Genomic DNA, 21822 nt, shown 5'->3' with positions numbered 1-21822 from the left:
AAGATGGGTTATGTTATATTGAGTTGATGAATATATGATATATGAGTTATTTTCAAATGTAAATACCTGAAATGTATTTGGCGCGAGGCCGTATTATTATGCTATCGGCGCAAGGCTGTATTATTATGTTATGGGCACGAGGCCATATTAATGTTATCGGCGCGAGGTCGTATTATTATGTTATCGGCACGAGGCCGTATTTATGTTATTGGCGCGAGGCCATGTATATATATTTACTATGATTTTGGCACAAGGCCATACGTATGATTTCGGCGCGAGGCTGTATCTATGTTTTCGGCACGAGGCCATGTTGATGTTACTTATGTTCATGCAGTATATGTTATTGCAACCATGATGTTAGTTTAGTTTAGACCAAGAGCTCGGTACCGTAGCTATGGGTTGATTTTGGCACGAGGCCTTATTAGTGCTACCGTTCCACGAGGGGATGGGAGATGGATAGTCGATGAGGCTTTTAGTAGAGTGTAGACGTCCACCTAGCAGTCCGGACTAGGGTGCGGCGGGCCTATCGTACTTACAGATATAGTTGATTCGGCAGTGGTCGGCCAGCCATTGTTGGGTCCCGCCTTCGAGCTGCACAACCCGTCATGGGAGGTAATACATGACATTAGCTAACTATTCATCCTAAGTTTGTTTTCAATATTACGAGTTATAACAGATGTTTATGTATGTTATGATTTATTAACGAATATGAAAATACATGATTATCCAGTATGATATTATGATTATTCCTAGAGTTATGAAATGTACGTATAAGCACTTTAAATATTCATGTTGCCATACAGCTGTATTTAGTTTACTTTCCCTTACTGAGAAATGTCTCACCCCCATCATTATTAAATTTTCAGAAACCCCTGAGAGACCAGCGGGTCAAGGCCGCCGTTGAGTTAGTAAGATTACTTGTGAGAAGGATAAGATTTTGTACTAGGGTTAGAGTTCTTTTTGTGTGACCCTAGAGATATTTTAATGTATATGGATATGTACAGAAGTACAGTATTATAATGTTATAAAAGCTCTGGTATTATGTTTTATGGATGGATGTATGAATTTTTATGTTTACTGCTGCGTAGGTTTTCTGCTGTGTATGACAGGAGTCCTTGTTACCCACGGGTTCGGGTTGAATATTGATGTATTATGTTGCATTTTATTGAGGGACGTTACATTTCTCACCACACAATATAATAAGACAAGATCAAAATGTCTCCAATAAGTTAGTATCCATCAAGATGCAATGCTTTACATAGTAGCTAATCTAAATCAATATCAAAATGTTTCTAAAACACATCATGATGCGACTCAATTAAAATGTCACAACACTTCACAAAATGAGGCTAAATCAAAATGCCTTCACATTTTACGATTCATTTTGGCCGTAATCATGATTTGAATAAAGTGCATGTACAATATAATAAATAGTAATTGTTGCTGAACAAAACTGAATGATCTATGGAGACGGTCTTCAATCACGACCACCTAAAAGGAAAGAAAGTAAGAACAGTTTGGAGGACCCAGGGTGTACTCCGATGGATCATTCTGATACCTGAGTAAAGGATTTCGGTGAGTGGTTTATAGCAACAATAAAAAATAAGTTAGAATGAGATGCCCTTACCTCCTCTCTAAATATCCTTTTATAACAGTGGAGTTTGACTTTGTGGTGATACGACTTTAATGGGCTCATTATTGTGCAAGCGTGAATTGCTCTAACCTTTAAGAGCATTTACGTAGAAGACTTAGTAACTATCCAATTAATGGGTGTTTTACTCTTCTCTTTTGTTTATGGAAATCGTGATAATGAGTGTGGTCAACTTTCGATAATCCTACTTAATGAGGATAATTTTGGGCATATCAATAATAAAACTAATCAATCCATATAATTCTTGAGAATAACATAATTACAAAAACATAATTTGTATTTAATATAATTATATATGTAGACACCCCATTTTGTTCGAGGCTTATATAACAAAAATTGGGCAATTTTTTTTTCATAAAGCCAGAAAATAGAAGAAAATAAAAAATACAAGGAAATTAATTGTTTTTTTTTACATTGAAAATAAAAAAACAAAAAAAGGGAAAAAAAAAGAAAGAAAGTCGGATTCTCCAATTTCCCGTGCTTGTACCTGCACACATGCACAAAAGAGTATCAGTTAGGAAATAAAAAATAAATACCAATTGGTATTTTGAATATGATTGAGCAATTTAAACTGGTTAATCAATTTGATTAACCAATTAGCTTTAAGTTTGATTGATCAATTTAAAATTGATTGATCAATCAAATTTAATCTAATTCACCACAAAAAATAAGGTTATCAGTGACGGTTTAAAACCGTCACTAATAATCAAAAAACCATTACTAATAGTATTAGTGACAGCTCGATTAGTATTAGTGATGGTTTGAAATTAGTTGTCATGTCTGCGGTTACTACTACTTATTAGTGACGAATATATAAATCGCCACTAAAAGTGTAGTAGTAGTGACGGTTCTATGCCGTCACTAAAAGTCTAAGACCGTCAATATAAAATCTGCATGTTCTCAACTCAAAATCATCACTAAAACCCCTGTATTAGAGACGGTTTAATAATCGTCACTAATATGACATTATTAGTGACGGTCAATAAATCGTCACTAATGTTACGCTTTTAGTGATGGTTATTAAAATCGTCACTAATAATATTCTATTAGTAACAGTTATAAAATTGTTACTAATATTTGACCTTTAATGACGAATTTGAGTCAAGAAAATGTTGATTCTATAGTGACGGTGTTAGTGTTTTAGTGACGGTTAAAAAACCGTCACTAATAATTCATCCTGCTATTATTAGAAATGGTTTTTGAAATTGTCACTAATACTTTGAAATAATTAAATTTCTTTTTTTAAATTCCTGTAAAAATCTGTAATTACATTTTAGCATATATAGAATTAAACCAGGATTACTGAAACATTCATAAATTATTCAAAATTCAAATACATACAAATACAAATTGAAATTAAAAAATAAAAATAATTATGTAAAAACCATACTGAACCTTCAAATACACACACACACACACACTCACTCACTCACACCCACACACAGTCACACACCCACGCAGCAGCCACACACACACACCCACACACAGTCACACACCCACGCAACGGCCACACACACACACACACACACACACACACACTCACACCCACACAGTCACACACCCACACAGCCACACACACACTCACACCCACACACAGTCACACACCCACGTATTTGCCACACACACACACACACACACACACACACACACACACGTTGAACCCACAGTTTGCAGAAGAAGAAGAAGAAAAACTTGCAAGGAGGAGCTTCCAAGTTGGCGGCGGTGGAACGACCTCAGGCAAGCGATGACAGCAGCAATGGTGGCAAGGCTCACGTGCACACCCAGTTTTTATTATGACAAATACTCTTGATACTAATGGTTGTATTGAGAATTGCATGCAGATTCACCTTGTGTGCACTTCAGAATTAAAAGACATATTATGATGGCATGCGGTGTTCGTGCCAAAGAATGAAGATCTATGTGTTGTAATTTGTATTCATTTGTCTATTTCTTCATTTTGGGATGTAATTTATTATGAACTGTGCGCGTGTATGGCTTTGTAATAATTTGCATCATGCATGGTAGGAAGGTATGCTCAAATTGACCCTAGTTGGACTTTAGGTACCTGCACAGACCTTAGAAAGACCTTAGGGATCACCCTTCGGTCGACCTTTAGTTGACTGACACCAGATTTTTTCAGTGTCTTCAAAAGGATCCAAAAATAACCCTAGGACACTCACCATTACACTTGCATGTGTTAGGCACTTAAATAGGGTGAATGTTAAATGAATCAACACCGAAATGCACATTTTGTGCACCTTCGGTCGACCAACCTAGGCAGTTCATTCTGTCCCGGTCGACCGAATTCATTTAGCTCAAATACACCCAGTCAACCGAACCACCTAGGAGCCAACTTTTTGACTACCTAGTCGACTGAGCCCAAAATGTACTCCAATGCTCTTGTCGACCGAGGGTCCTCAGGAGATGTCCTAACGCTATGGTCGACCAAACTATCTAGTTCAAATCTTCCCGGTCGATCGAACCTCGCAAATTGAAAAATCGCCTTGGACTTACAAGTCTGGTCGACCGACCATTTTAGTTCCTTTTTGTCCCGATCGACCGAACCTCAGAAAAAGGCCTCGAACATACATGTCCGGTTAACCGAACGGGCAGTTCATTTTTGGCCCGGTCGACTGAACCTTAAGAACTTCGGTCGACCGAACTTGTCCTGGTTGACCGGTGCTCTCAGGTTTCCTTGTATTTTTTTTATCGTGGTTAAATATTTTTAACAAGGTTAAAGTCACTAAATATCATTAAATCTTTTTTAATTATACCCACTATGTCCCCAACGGTCAAAAATTCCTCCTTGCCTATAAATACTCACTCATTTGTCATAATTAGCAAGGATTAGCAAATGTGATTAGGGCAAAAATTCTCTCAACTTTCAAAACCCTATATTAGCCAAATAATTCTTCCAAACACTCACATACTCTTCTTTCTTGATTTCTCCAAAGCATTATGAGTATTTTCTAAGGCTATTGTGTTTAATATCTGTAGCTAAAACTCTCACTTGCATTATTGTTTGATCAATTTTCTGAGAGAGTTTAACATTAAGGTTCTTCCACCAATTTCATTTAATAAATTTGGTGTAGAAAAACCTTGAGGGTTATGGTTCTTGCATTGTTGTTGCAAGGTACCTAAACCTAGATTTTGTGTGCAAAAATCCTTCTTAAAAGCTAGTGCTTCAAACAACTCTAGTGTGTTTTGAATATTGAAGTTTGTTATTGAGTTTGTTTGTTTGAACTTTCTTAGCATATTTTGAAACCCTAATATGAGATTGTATTATTCACATAGTGAGTTTCAAATATTTCTTGGGTATACACTCTAGATCTGAACTAAAAGCTTATACGTGACTGAGTGTTTAACACACATTAGAGCACTAAGCATATTTACATATCATTTGTGCTTGCATTATTGATTGAGTTGTATTGGTGCACACATTTGCTTGCTTAGAAGCACATTTCCATGTACAAACATTTTATAACAATTGGTTGTATTCCAGGCGCGGGCCTGAAGAGGGAGACTAGCCCTGTGGAATAGTCCTGGATTAGCTTAGACCTGGTTAGGAAAACTAGGTGCGCCATCCTGCTAAGGTGTGTTGGTTGAGGTCAACTCCTTGAATTGACCTGGTTTGTATACGTTCCGCTCCACCTGTTTAAGTGAGCATTATAGTGGTAATCCTTATGTTGGTGTGGCCAAGGCAGGGACGTAGGCACAGTTGGCCGAATCTTGAAAACATATCATACATGTTCTTTACATTTTCATAATTTATTTACTGCACGCGTATGTTATATTGTGAATGATTAGGTTTACATTTGCATAGACAGACCCTAGGTTAAGTAATACTGTTTATCTGGTTTAATGATTACGGGTCAAAACTGTGTAATTGGGCATCTTAACCCGAGCTTTATGGTTTATATTTTTAATTAAATGTCCAAAATTGTCTAATATTTTAATAAAGTGTCAAAATCATCATTCTTGAACTTTATTGCACTATTTATGAAGTTTTGGTAATTTTTTGTGGCAGGAAAATTCCCGGGAACCAAAACCGACACCTGTTCGTATTTTACATATAACTTTTCCATCTGAACTTTGATCGGACGATTCAAATTTCTAGAGAAAGAGGAAAGGATCATCTACAACTTTTGTGTTTTTAGTTTTTTGAGATACAGGCTCCAAAAGGGTCATATTTGTAATGAACAGAGAATGAAAAAAATGAAAAAAATCAAGTTGTCGGGTCAACCCTTTCCAAACGGGTCGGGTCAGTGCTATCCGGGTCTAGGGCATCCAATGCCTCCTTTAAATCTCCTTCTCTTCCTCTCCTTGCGCAGGCAGCCCCGTTGGCTCCCCATTCTCCTCTCTTCCCTCTTCTTCTTCTTCTTCTTCTTCTTCTTCTTCTTTAGTTTGTTTTTTTTCTGCTTTGTTCCTTCTCTGTTTCCCTTTCCTTCTTCCCCTGTTCTTCCTTAGCTCTGCCTTTCCCTATTCTCTTCCTTGCCCTTTGTTCCAGTCCTCCTTCAGCACAGCACCCACGCACAACATAGCTGCAACAATAGCAACACAGTAGACCCTCACGGCACAGCAGCAATACCCGCAGCTTGCAGCAACTTCTCCAGCAAAGCAGCAGCTTCACGGCACCCTAGCCCCTGCACAGCTCTTCTCTCTCTCTCTCTCTCTCTCTCTCTCTCTCTCTCTCTCTCTCTCTCTCTCTCAACTTTTCTTTATGATTATTTTATTAGTATTAATTGTTTGAGCATTGAATTAAATTGGTTTGAATTTTATTTTAGACTTTGATTGTTGTTTAGACTTTTTATTAAAGTACGAATTTTCATTGGGATATTTGTTTAGGCTTTTTATTCTTCTTACAGTATTTATTTATCTATTTACTTATTTTCTTTTTCTTTTAATTGAGTATGTGTTAGGATCGGTAGTGCTCGATTTAGTACCTTAATTTGGTGATGTTCATTCTAGTTCTTAAATAATAATAAAAAAAAGGAGAAAGGTATTATTGTGATTCGTTAAATTTAGATCTTTGTTCGTGTTTTGTTCCTTTAGTTCGAGTTCTTGACTCATATTAAAAGTTCAGTATTTAGTCAGTATTTAAATTGTGATTTTGGTTCGTAATTTTTGGTTCATGTTACAGATTTGATTTTTATTGCGCGTGTGTGTGTTTGATTGAGTTTTCTTTGCATGTTTTAATTCCTTATTTGTAGTTTCCATCTTTAATAATGCGCGTTTAGGTATTTCCTTAAGTAGATGTAGGGTTTCTATTCTTGTTTTCTTTTATTTAGTGCATGTTAGTTTAGGATTTTAAATTATGTGTCATTTAATTCATCAAAAGTGAAATTGAACCATCTTGAGAACCCAAATCTGAACTAAGTTCAGTGCAATTTAATTTTGATTGGGAGAATGTTAAATCTGAGATTAAACGCAATCCCTGAGGAGATGATCTAGCCCTTGGGCTTAATATTACACGACAGAACTCCTATACTTGGGATAGCTTCCGAGCTGCTCATTTTTCGAGTGAGTCATTTAATCTAGGCGATAAATTTTAAATACCCAATTCATCCCCCCCTTTTGGGACTGCACCAAAGCTAACAAAGAAGAAGAAGAAGAAGAAGAAAAACTTGCAAGGAGGAGCTTCCAAGTTGGCAGTGGTGGAACGACCTCAGGCAAGCGATGACAGCGGCAACAGTGGTAGGAGGAGCTCACGTGAGCAACGGTGGCGATGGGGATGACCGAAGAGGATGCACATAGGGAAAGAAAGGAGGGAGGAGGGAGGAAGGAAACGAGGGAGGAGGCACGGAAGATTGGGGAAAAATGGGAAATCCTTAGGGTTTTACTAGGTTAGAGTATTAGTGACGATTTTAAAATCGTCACTAATACTCTTAAAAAGCGTCACTAATATTTAAATAAATTATTTTTTTTTATTTTTTAAATAAAAATAATATTAGTGATGGTTTAGAAAAACCGTTACTAAAATCAGAGCATTAGTAATGTTTTTTTTGAACCGTTACTAATAACAGAGTATTAGTGACAGTTTAGAAAAACCGTCATTAATAGTCTGTCATTTAAAACTAAACATAAAAATGTTGTACTGATGACGAGTCTTGCAAAAAAAAAAAAAAATACTACCACAATGCAACCTTGACAATAACTACATCTTCTATGCCCCATTGACTTAAGAGCCAAAAAATTCAGTAAGCAAAATTTCAAACATAACAAATTAATGTCAATGGAGCATGCAGCAAATGGTAAAACACCATCAAACTTTTAAACATATATCACCAAACATGTCACAAGATAATTTACCTATACAATACTATTCTGTAAGGTTTGTGCCCAGTTGATCTTCTAAATCCTATGATCGTTAATAATTCCCCAGTAAAAAATTTGAAGAACAATTGAGGCAAAGGGGGAAAGAACAATACTAAGCAATTGAGTTGAGATAAACCTTTTATATTCTTACCTAATCATACCACCAAAAATGGCACCCCTTTGGGGATCTTGAATCAACTTGTAAAGGTTAAGATAATTTCTTCCTGGTAAGACCGCGCAGAGATGAGTCCTCTGTACTTGGTAACATCTTTACCTTTTTCCCTGTCAACAAATGCATAATCATTAGTGACGGTTCTAAAAACCGTCACTAATATAAGGACTATTACTGACGGTCTTTCTCTTCAAGCATTCTACTTAAGGACATGCTCTTCTCATTATATTTTATATTCAACTCATCTAGATTCTCATTTGAGGTGTCAAACAAATTGGCTAGGTTAGCCACAACATTATTTCTATATATGTATATCCCATTTTTCTTCATGGACAATATCAGCAACTGTTCCTATATGTCCACCACTACGAAGATAGTCCCCTACTAGCCCATCTAAATTGTAATCACCTTCACGAGCAACTCACCCATGCATAGATATTTGAACCTATCTATTTCTTAATTTCATGCATCCCATATATTTTTACTATGATGAATAGCTTCAAAAGATCTCTCAAACTCTATTACATTTCAAAAACTAGTCCAATCATTGCAGAACTTCATCACATCTTCTCTGGTCTGTACATGGTCATTCCAAAAGGTATAAACTTCAAAAGGTTTAAATTTAGAGAATCTTTTCAACCAATATTCACTATTATATCAATGACAACTCTTCCATCTTTTTCGTCTACTATGCTAAGAACAATCCTAGTTTCGAATTGGCTAGACATAGATCATTCCGCTTTGGAGTTTGAGAGGTCTGACTCATCAGCTAGGTTAGTTTTCAAGTATTTTTCCAAGAATCTATTAATTTAAACATTTTTTAGTTGATACAGTTGGAATGAAAGTGATACAGACCAGAGAAGTTGTGGTGAAGTTCTGTAATGATTTGACTGATTTTTTAAATGCAATAGAGTTTGAGAGATCTTTTGAAGCTGTTCATCACAGTAAAACGGGATGGGATGCACGAAATTAATAAATAGCTTGGTTCAAATATATATGCATGGGTGGGTTTCTCGTGAAGATGATTACAATTCAGATGGGCTAGTAAGAGACTGTCTTCATAGCAATGGACATATAGTAACAGTTGCTGATATTGTCCAGGAAGTAAAAAAGGATAGATATAATGTTGTGGCTAACCCAGCCACCGTGCGTAAACCACAGATTAGAATCTTGATGAGTTGAAGATAAAATACAGCAAGAAGAGCATGTCCTTAAGTATAATGCTTAAAAAGAAAGATCGTCACTAGTAGTCTTATAGTAGTGACGGTTTTAGAGTACCCCTTGATTTGACTGGGTCATGACAACTGCTTTCACCCTTTTCTGGTTAAACCATTGGTGTCACTTTTGATTTCACATTAGTTTCACTTGCATCATTGGGTTAAACCTTCGTATCTGGAGGGAAATGACTGGTGAGGAAAGAGAAGATGATTCAAAAGGATCATTTGAATTGGATCCAGCTTCTCTGCCTACTGACCTTAAAGAGATTGTTGTTCCTAAAAAATTTGAGGCAAAGGCTTAGAAAGCACAACCCTAAGGTTTGTGTTCTAGTGCTTTGGCAGATGAGACAAAACCCACAATAAGGCACCAGGTTTAGAAGGATGCTAATTTAAACTTTGGGAGCAGAAATTCTGACAACATTGTATAGTAGAAAATTGTTGTAATGTTGAAGATTCAAATCCTGTAACCTATGAAATACCTAACCGAGAATTTTGTGACTTTGATACTAGTAAATCTTCAGAAAGGTTTTAGGTTGGTCAGATCTAGGCATTATATAGCGATTAAGATGGTTTGCCAAAGTACTATGGTCAAATTATGAAGATAGATGCTCCCTAAAATTTTCAATTGCACGTAAGGTGGCTTGAATCTTGCTGACTACCAAAAGGCATAATTCGATGGCATAAGAAAGACACGCTCATTTTTTGTGGTACATTTAAACTAAAGAAAGGCAAACATTGTACTTATAATGCCATTGGTTGCTTCTCCCATCAAGTAAGAGTGGAATCCACTGATAGGGTTAATATATCATCCTTCCTAGGAAAGGTGACGTTTGGGCATTATACAAGCACTGGAAGGCTGAAATGACACATTGTAACTTGAAAAAAAATGTGAATATGACATAGTGGGTCGTTGAAGAAAAATATCTTTGGAGGAAAGTCTTTGTACTAGAGCATGTCTCTAGTTTTAAGTCTGTTTTCAAGGCTCAAGTAAGAGATGAATCACCAGTGGTAAAGGAGATCCTCGAGGCTAAGTTGCTTAGATTTTCACATCAAATTCCTGCATTTCAACTGACCAAAGAGAAATGTGGCAGCTTAAAAGGCTTATGGGAGCTTGATGTCAGAGCTTTACCTCCCCTAGTATTGACCGAGTGTGTATTTGCTTGGCTCGCTAGCCAGCAGCTTTGGAAAGTAGAACGATTTTTGGGGATGACACCTAGATTTTGGAATCTGTTTGGATACCTGACCAAATCCTTGTTTGAATCATATATCGCCTATCTCTTAAATTGCTCATTCAAATTGTACATGATTTTGGGTAGCATTGGTTTTGTTGTGCATCTTGGTCACTTAGGTGACCTAGAACACTAATGGAGCTGGCATGTTTGTCTGGCATGGCGAGGTGATTCCTTGGCCATCTCTGTCTCTATGGGAAGGCCTAACCTTTAGGTTTAGATTATCCGTAAGTTAATCTACTTGTTTTAATTATTAGTGACAGTTCCATAAACTGTTACTAATACAAGACTATTAGTGACAGTTTTTCTAAACCATCACTAATATAGTTAAATAAATTATTTTTATATATATATTTAAAAAAAAAAAAACACTATTAGCGACAGTTTAACAAATTCATCGCTAATAATAGGCTATTAGTAATGGTTCTCATTAAACGTCACTAATAGATCATTGATAGGTGTCCTGCAAACGTTAAGATAAGGTTAACTACCTTGTCTTGCATAGGAAAGTTATTGGTTGTTTAAATTCAAATTTTAAGTTGAATTCCCCTCCCATTACTTATATATAAATAAAAATGTCTTTGAATTTTCTTCCATACACATAGCAATGGAGAAGGTTTCAGAAGATGTGTCCAATCCCTCTCTATTCTTCCATTCATCCCACCTTCATGGTTTTATTATTCTTTATCATTTTCTCTTACTTCTCTCAAATTTTTGATTGATTCTTCATAGTTTTCCACTTCTATACTTCTTGTTCGAATTCATGCCATCCTTCTAACTTATATGTGATGATGCATGATAATGTTATTATGAATGAATGAATGTTATGTACATGTGCATATTAGTGTGTGCAATAAGCAAATTAATATGCTTTCCTATATTTTCTATAATATTATGAGTTTTCGAGGGTATTTTTCTATTCTGCAAATTGAATCCAACCTTCTACACGTTAAAATTTGTTGTGGTTTTGGGGTTTTCCTTTTAGATTTTATTTTGAAAATATAAAATGAGCTAGGAAAACACCCTTGAAAACTTTGGTTGTTTAGAAAAAAGAAAAAAAATAATTTCAATTCCCATTTGAAAACCAAATTTAGCAAGTGTTTGAAACCATCATTTTTTTCACAAAAAAAAAAAAAAAAAAAGAGAATCTGAGGAATCGTGTAAAACTCAAATAAAAAATTCAAATACAAATATTCCATGTACACAACCTTGAATATTTAAACTCTAACTTCAATACCATTGATGAAATTTTATGTAGTACTAAAAATTAATTTTCTTATATCATTCACAGGCACATGAATATGAAATTGTTAACAAAACATTAAATATGTGTACGCTGCACCATTGATTTCATTATTTGTTGTCCAATGCGAACTTTGTGCTTATTCATAGGGAGGTTAACATAGACATTGAGATTGAGATACCGTACTGAGAGAGACAGAATTTGTTGAGAATTTTGAAAATGATTTGTGAGGATTAGAAGGAAAAGTTGCAGAGCTAGAGGTTCAAAGACTGAGAAGAAAAAGGATAGGGACAAAAGCAGTGGGAAATTAGCAGCAAGCTTAAATATTGGAGGAGTTAGAAGACAAAGGTTGGTTTCCTTTAATTTTGTTTAGTTCTGTTTAACTCAGATCATTAAAATTGTAAAATTTTAAATTCAAGATTTTATGACTTGAATGTAAGTAGGAATTTCAATCCAGATTGATTAACAATTGAATTTAAGATTTGGATCTGAACAACCATACCCGATTACCCATATCTGAATACCCATACCCTGGATTTGACCCAAAGAACCGAGTTAACTTGATCTGAATCCAGGTCCATTGATTCATTGACCTAAACCCGATTGGCCAAACTTGAGACTCAAGTCAACATTGACCTAGGTCAAATGATTCCTTTACTTTAAGCCCAATTTAGCTCATCCTTTTTGACTTGACTTAGCCTCAGCCCGTAAAAGTTTCTCCTAGGTCCATTTAGGTTTGATTTAAATTGAACCAAATACAATTTAATCAAACTTAAGCCCACTTATCTGTAGCCCAATTGACCCAATCTAATAGAGCCCTAGACCCAATATGGCTTAGTCTATTTTAACTAAGATCTAAACCCAATGTTAGTATGACCTAGTCTTAACCCTAGTTAAACCAACTTAGGTTTAAACCTAGGTCAAATATAAACCTTGTTTGGACTGTAAGCAATAGAAATAAAATGCAAAGAAAGGAAATGCAAGAAAATATATTTTTAAAAAAATTACCAAAAAAAAAAAAAAATAGAAAGAGAAAGGTTTACCTTCTTTGAATCTCCTTGCAGATTGAAAGGATTTACGAAGAGCTTTAAACTCTCTGTAGTTTTGTGCTTTGCCTCAGACCTACAAAGGAAAGAGAAAGGGTGAGATGGGTGTGAGAAAGAAAGAATGAAAAAGAATGAAAAACACACAGAGAAAAAGAGAGAGAGAGAGAGAGAGAGAGAGTAGATTAGAGAAGAAAGAGATATAAAGAGAGAGAAAGAAGGGAAGAGGAGCAAGGAATAGAAAGAGAAATAATAAAATAGAAAGAGGTAGTAAGAAATAGAGAGAGAGAGAGAGAGAGAGAGAGAGAGAGAGAGAGAGAGAGAGAGAGAGAGAGGAGAGAGAAGCGCAGAGTGAAAGAGAGAGAACAAAGAAAGAGGAGAGAGAGATAAGTGCGAGAGAGTGACAAAAGAGAAAAAGTAAGGATCGAAAAGAAAAGAGAGAAAACAGCTTTCATACATATTAATGGGACACGTGTCACTGTACGGATAGTGATGCGTGGTGCACCCATGACTGTAAATTTAGGGAGCAGCGCGGCATAATTATGGCCGTCCAATCTGTGTTTTTTGTTTTTTTTTTTCTTGGACGACCAAATTGTTGCCATGTCATCAATTTGTGTCAAACTCCTTAAGTGAGCCGCATTTTGCCATGTGGCAAGTGACGTCATGATGATGTCACATTGCTGCAGAAAAATAAAAAATATATATATAAAGATAAAAATAGAGCCACGTGTTTCCATGGATGGCTGACACGTGGCCAACCACTTTGTCGAACTAGACTAGTTGAATCGGTCTGCATTGTTTTGAGCTTTCAGTTCATATATTTAGTTTTAAAATTGATTTTTAATTCTTAAAAAAATTTAAATATTGTAAAAAAAAAATCAAAAGACTATTTTTTTAATCAAAATTGATGAATTTGCTTGATTATATATATATATATAGTTTTTATGTGTGTGTGTTTGTCCCAATGATTAAACAAAGGGTAAAGATGTAGAGACCTGGATAATTTTCATAATTTAATAATGGGAGAAGGAGAGAAAAGAATTAAAATTGGAAAATTTATATCGAGCTGATCTCTTGCCGGTTTGACGATCCGAGGTCACCACGACACTCCTGGGAGAGTTCTCTTCAAATCTTCTGGAGTGGATCGTTGGTAGGATTGATTTGAACTTCATCCCAAATTCAAGGTAAGACCTTTTATTCAATATTTGGCTTCCCTACAGTTGTAGAAAACGTAGTACGCATAGAAATACTAAATATCTATTTCGGGATATGTTATTTTTAGGGTGTTGAATAGGGAACCCTGCGGGTGCAGGACTGGTTATTGTTGGGGCTCTTTAGGAATTAAGTAAGGGGATAAACTAAGTTGTTTTATGAAAATATATGTATATTTTTACAGTATTTAATTTCAAGAAATAAATATTTATATATTAACATTATGTTTGAGAAAATACTGCTGTAAATGATGATATGTTTAAATATGTGAAATATCCATTTTGTGTGGCATAAGTAGAATTTATTATGAATTACTGTTTTCTGGGAAAATGTTAAAAGATACCAAGTTGATATACTGACGTACGGGCCAAGGATGTTCTCACATCATATGCTGGCGTACGGGCTAAGCGTTTTATATGATATGCCGGTGTACGGGCCGAGCCTCTTATTTGATATGTGATATGGCGTACGGGCCGTGATTGATGAAATACGAAATGTCGGCGTAAGGGCCGATGATTTTCATGTTATGAATGAAATGTGATATGATGATATTGATTTGACAATTATTATTATGGAATAGCAATGTATCACAATTTGAAAATATGTTATATGTTATCAGAACCTAGTTGACTTGGTTTAGGCTTACACGAGCATGGTACCATAACTATATGATCACAATCATTATGATATTGTGTTATCGCTGTCGTACGGGACAGCATGAGGATGGATAGTCGATGTGGTTTATTGAAGTGTTAGCATCCCTAATGTACGGACCAGGTCTGGCAGACCCATCGTACTTATAGACATTTACTTTGACTTGGCAGTGGTCGGTCAGCCACTGTCAGGTCTAGCCTTCGAGCCACACAACTCAATCATATGGAGGTACGACATGACACCAGCCAGCTAACTTTCCAGGGTTGTTTTTGTATTATTATTTTATAAGATGAATTATGCTTATGGAAATCTAGTATGCTCTACCATGCTATGATTATATATGTTTTTCTCATATATGATACAAACAGTTTCACTAAATATATTTATGTATGCTTTTATGTATAATAGGGAAATACTGATATTGCCACACACTGGTATTAGTTTATTTCCCTTACTGAGAGGTGTCTCACCCCAAAATTAATGAACATTTCAGGAACCCCAGGTAGGAGAGCAGATAAAGCTCTGCAGCATTAAAGTTCAGCCATTTTACCCTGTTTGAAGGGTAAGTCCATTGCTAGGGTCTAACGGATTTGTGGGCGGCGACCCTAGGCCACTTTTGGGACATTTTGGGTTATGTGTATTTTTATGATGTATGTAGTAAACTCTGGTATTGTGTTGAATGGTACTTGAGATGTTCATGATTTTATGTTTCCTACTACTTAGGCTTCAGTGTTGTAATTCTAATGTATCCCTGGTACCCACGGGTTCAGGTTGATTATGATCCGCTAGGTTTATTATATCAATTTTCATTATCATGAAAAAAAATGGTAAAATAAGTAGGTTGTTATAGTTTTGGTATCAAAACCTAGGTTGTTAGGTTCTATAGACTTTAGAGTGTAACGAAAATGATACCAGAGTATAGGAAAATGATTTTAGGTTTTGTTCTACAATCTAGAGGCAGGACTTCCGTGGTGATTTCTGTGTTTTTCTTAGGGTGACGATTTCAGGAAAACCATAGTAAACTATTGTCAAGTTGTGTTCTTAGAATGTAGGATTGGAGTTAGGAATGAGTTGAGGAAGTTAGGATAAGGAACTATGTTAGGCATGTAAATTATAAGTATAGAGGTTCCTAAGTTACGTTTATTTCTTTTCAGGATGGATCTAGGAGAAGGTAGTGCCAATGCAAGTGGCAGTGATGGAGCAGGGCCCTCGAGTGCAGGCGAGACTAATTTTGATGCATTACTACGCAGCGTGACTCAACAGGTTATGGTTGAGATCGCTAGGAGCTCCAAAGAGTAGGGAGGTCCGTCTGTAGGCCATGGGTGCACTATAGAGAAATTTTCCAAGATGAATCCTCCCGTATTTTCAAGAGGAGTTGATCCTGCAGCTGCTAAGAATTGGATGCAGGAGATCGAGAAAGTCCTAACTGTATTGCAGTGTACGGAGGAACAGAGGGTCCTCTTCACCACCTATAGATTGATAGGGGAGGCTGAGAGGTGGTGGACTGCTGTGAATATTCTGGAGTAGTAGAGGACAACGCTAATAGCGATGACATGGGACTGATTTAAGGAATTATTCTTTAACAGGTATTATTAGCTACTATCAGGGAGGCTAAAGTGGAGGAGTTCCTGAGTCTGAAGCAGCGACAGCTGTCGGTCCAACAATATGTGGTGTGGTTTATAGAGCTCTCTCGTTTCACCCTTTATATTGTTCGTGATAAGACAAAGAAGGCGAAAAAGTTTGAAAGAGGATTGAGGAAAGGCATATTCAAGCAGGTGGTGGTACTAAAGATTCAGGATTTTGCTGAGTTAGTCAACAGAGAAACCTTGGCAAAGGTTGGTGAGCATATGGATGCAGAGGAATAGAGACAAAAGAAGAGATCTGCATCTTTAGGCTACCAGCAGAGTCATAGGTAGGGTCAGTGGAGGAGGGGAAACTATGGCAGAGGGCGGAGACAGGAGACTAGGGATTCTGAGGTTCAAACTGTGCAGAATCCTCCTGTCTATCATACTTGTGGGAGGAAACACTAGGAGAGTGTCGAGTAGGGAGAGCTATTTGCTAGCTAGAGTTTTTTATTTGACGTCAGGCGATGTTGAGACAGTCGGCGACGTGGTGACAAGTATGGCTAGCATGCTTTCCTTTAGAGTCATTGTGTAACGCCCTTACCTAGGTCTATCAGGGAGCACTACGTCTCTCCTCTTCCACCTGGACCAGACAATAGGGGGATGGGCCTTATCAGACTAATGACTGGCCCCACAGACCAACACGTGTCATTTTTTAGTGTGTTTTGTCCTCACTCACACACTTCCTTAGAAAACTTCCTTGAAGGTCACCCATCCCAAGATTACTCCAAGCCAAGCACGCTTAATCATAGAGTTCTTATGGGAAGGCTCCCGAAAAGAAAAGTGCACCTTGTTGATATGGGTAGTAACATCTAATACTTTTAAGCCTTTTTTCCACGGGATATCACATTCTCCCCCATTTATAGAATGCACGTCCTCATTGCGAACCCACATTTCCAAACCCAAGCGATGTGAATTTCATCACACTTCTGATTGGGTAATGGCTCTGATATCATTTGTAATGCCCCGACCTAGGTCTATCAGGGAGCACTGCGTCTTTCCTCCTCCACCTGGACTAGACAACAGGGGGCGAGCCTTATCAGACTAATGAATGACCCCACAGACCAACACGTGTCCTTTTTAGTGGGTTTTTTCCTCACTCACACACTTGCTGAGAAAACTTCCCAGAAGGTCACCCATCCCAAGATTACTCCAAGTCAAGCATGCTTAACCGTGGAGTACTTATGGGAAGGCTCTCGAAAATAAAAGGTGCACCTTGTTGATTTGAGTAGTAACATCTAATCCTTTTAAGCCTTTCTTCCATAGGGTATCACACCGACAGTACGAAAATGTATAGGGATCTATGAGAGTTATATTGGTGGAGTGGTATGAAGAAAGAAATCGATGAATATGTAGCACAATGTTTGACGTGTCAATAGATAAAAGCTAAGCACCAGAGGCCAGCCGGTTAGTTGCAGCTGCTATTTATCCTATAGTGGAAGTGAGATCATATATCCATCGATATTGTTTTGGGGCTGTCGTCGGCGTTGCATGGCCAGAATGCAATTTGGGTGATTGTGGATCATTTGACCAAGACTGCCCATTTCCTTCCTAACAAGATCAGCTACTCCCTTAACCGACTAGCAGAGATTTATATTCAGAAGATAGTTGTTTACATGGGGTGCCAGTTTCTATAGTGTCAGATAGAGATCCACGTTTCACGTCATGATTTTGGAGGAGTTGTAGGAGGCTTTAGGGTCTCAGTTATGTTTTAGCATGGTGTTCCATCCTCAGTCACACGGGCAGACTAAGAGGAAGATTCAGATTAGAAGATATGCTTAGAGCGTGCGTGTTAGATTTTGGGGGTAGTTGGACTCAGTTTATGCCGCTAGTGAAATTTGCATACAATAACAGTTATCAAGCTAGCATTGGCATGGCACCGTTTGAGGCGCTTTACTGTAGAAGATGTCATTCTCCTTTATTTTGGAATGAAATGGGTGAGCGGAGAGTTGTAGGGCCAGAGCTTGTTTAGCAAGTGCGTGATAAAGTTTAGTTTATCAGACATATAATCAGTGTAGCTTAGAGCCAACAAAAGAGTTACGCTGATACCCACCACACGAAATTGGAGTTTGATGTTGGTAATCATGTATTTTTGAAAATAACTCCGTTAAAAGGGGTTATGCGATTTGGGAAGAAATGTAAACTTGGCCCTAAGGTCATCGGTTCATTTGAGATTCTAAAGAAAGTGGGGCTGGTTGCTTACATACTAGCATTGCCACCTGTGTTGTCTAGGATCCACAACGTATTCCACGTTTCTATGTTGAGGAAATACATCCCAGACCCTTCTCACGTGATCAGTTATGGTGAACTAGAACTCAGTGATTCACTAGATTATGAGGAGGTACTAGTACTAATTCTAGATAGGAAAGAACAAGAACAACGTAATAAGAAGATTCCTCTAGCGAAGGTCTTGTGGAGAAATCATGCAATAGAAGAAGCTTTTTGGGAGCTTGAGGAATAGATAAGGCAGAGATATCCACAATTATTTAGGGAAGTGTAATAGTAGGTAATGTTTCTTTTGCAGGTACATGTAGTGGTTTAATTAATAAGTAGTCTTTTAGTTTTGGGAGAATTTTATTTTATGTATGTAATCTCCCAGGACTTGGAATGTAACCACGGTATTCCTCTGCCATAAGTGAGGGTAAGTAATAAAATAAGTAGATCGTTTTTCCTGTAAGGGATGATGAATCATATGAATAGAAAATTTCGAGGACAAAATTTTATAAGGAGGGGAGAATGTTGAGACCCGGATAATTTTCATAATTTAAAAATGGGAGAAGGAGAGAAAAGAACTAAAATTGGGAAATTAAACAGGGCCTCATCGACGAACACAGGAAGTTTGTCAACGAGTACACATGAGGGGCTCGTCAATGGCGACGTGTCTCATCGACGAGAAGATACCGAGAGGCTATTTGCCCATCGCTGAATTTCTTCGACGAGAAGCAAACATTCGTCGATGACCTTCCTTCGTGACCTCGTCGACGAGGTGACGTGGCTCGTCGACGAAGGTCAGTGTATAAATAGCCTTAAACTCAATTTTTCAGTAGAATTTCACGTAGAATACCTCTCTCTCTCTCTCTCTCTCTCTCTCTCTCTCTCTCTCTCTCCTTTCGATTTTACTGTCTTCCCTTCAAGATATTGGGCCAATCTCTTGCCGGTTCGACGATCCGAGGCCACCACGACACTCCTAGGAGAGTTCTCTTCAAATCTGTTGGAGTGGATCGTTGGTGGGACTGATTTGAACTTCATCCCAAATTCAGGGTAAGACCTTTTATTCAATATTTGACTTCCCTACAATTGTAGAAAACGTTGTACTCATTAAAATACTGAATTTCTATTCTGGGAGATGTTGTTTTCAGGGTATTGAATGGGGAACCCTGCGGGTGCAGGACTAGTTGTTATAGGGGCTCTTTAGGAATCAAGTAAGGGGATAAACTAAGTTAGTTGTTTTATGAAAATATATGTATAGTTTTATAGCATTTAATTTTAGGAAATAAATATTTATATATTAACATTATGTTTGGGAAAATACTGCTGTAAATAATGATATGTTTAAATATGTGAAATACCCATTTTGTGTGGCATGAGTAGATTTATTATGAATTACTATCTTCTAGGAAAATGTTAAAAGATACAAAATTTTAATATGATATACCGGTGTATGGGCTGAGAATTTTATAATGGTATACTGGCGTACTGGCCGAGAGTTTTAATATGATATACCGACATACGGACCGAGGATGTTCTCACATGATATGCCGGCGTACGGGCCGAGCCTCTTATTTGATATGTGATACGGCATACGGGCTGTGATTGATAAAATACGAAATGCCGATGTAAGGGCCGATGATTTTCATGTTATAAATGAAATGTGATATGATGATATTGATTTGACAATTATTATTATGGAATTGCAATGTATCATAATTTGAAAATATGTTATAAGTTATTAGAATTTGGTTGGTTTGGTTTAGGCTTACATGAGTACGGTACCATAACTATGTGATCATGATCATTATGATATTGTGTTATCGTTGTCGTACCGGGCAGCGTGAGGATGGATAGTCAATGTGGTTTATTGAAGTGTTGGCGCCCCTAGTGTATGGACCAGGTCAGGTAGACCTATCGTACTTACAGACATTTACTTTGACTTGGCAGTGGTTGGCCAATCATTGTCAGGTCTCGCCTTCGGGTCACACAACCCAGTCATGTGAGGGTAAGACATGACACCAACCAGCTAACCTTCTAGGGTTGTTTTTGTATTATTATTATATAAGATGATTTAAGCTTATGGAAATCCAGTTTGTTCTGCCATACTATGATTATATATGTTTTTTCCAGATATGATACAAACAGTTTCACTAAATATGTTTATGTATGGTTTTACGAATAACACGGAAATACTCATGTTGTCACACATTGGTATTAGTTTATTTCCCTTACTGAGAGGTGTGTCACCCCAAAATTAATGAACATTTCAGGAGCCCCAAGTTCCTGTGGATAAAGCTCTGCAGCATTAGAGTTCAGCTGTTTTACCCTATTTGAAGGGTAAGTCTGTTGTTAGGGTCTGACGGAATCGTGGGTGGCGACCCTAGGCCACTTTTGGGACATTTTGGGTTATATATTAGTAAACTCTGGTATTGTGTTGAATGGTACTTTAAGATGTACATGATTTTATGTTTCCTACTACTAAGGATTCCGTGTTGTAATTCTAATGTATCCTTGGTACCCACGAGTTCAGGTTGATTATGATTTGTTGGGTTTATTATATTGGTTTTTATTATCATGAAAAAAAATGGTAAAATGAGCAGGTCGTTACAAAAGAGGTATTTCAGACCTCACCTATATTAGTTATGAGAGAGAGTTTATCTAACAAGATCCCCTCCTTTGAAGGTACTATTAGATATTTTATTTTAAAGTTTTAATATTTATTTATTTTTAAGGAGTTAATTAAAGACCATTAGATTCAATTTGAGGATAATTCATAATTAATTAGATATCATTCGTAGAACGGGTCAGCAGGGGGTTCTAGCATCTTCCCCTCGCATAGCTGAACTCTCGATCTCGGCTCTAATAATACAGACTAAGACTACTAGTTCCTTACCCTCAGGATTAGTCTAGAGACCAAACAACAAGTAGTAATTAGGTGAGCTAACTGTACTTAGGTAAATAATAGGTTAGTGGCGACTCCATCGAACTTATATATTATTATTATTTTTCACCATTTCAGACACTTTTGCAGGACATTGCAACACCTTTTTTTTTTTCTTTAAAGACAGAATTTCTCCAGTCAAAAAATTTTATTACATGGAAAATATCCCGAGCCTTAGTATAATCATACTCACTTATCACCCAATCACCCTACTCTTGGGTGCCATATTACCAAAATAATATGAATATAAATATATATTCTGAATCCAAACTAAGCCTAAATTAAGGACATGGGATTGCATGCACTCAATCT

This window comes from Malania oleifera, chromosome 3, assembly GCF_029873635.1.
Source record: "Malania oleifera isolate guangnan ecotype guangnan chromosome 3, ASM2987363v1, whole genome shotgun sequence".
NCBI lineage: Eukaryota > Viridiplantae > Streptophyta > Magnoliopsida > Santalales > Ximeniaceae > Malania > Malania oleifera.
The sequence above is the reverse complement of the archived record's forward strand: the minus strand, read 5'-3'. Positions refer to the sequence as shown.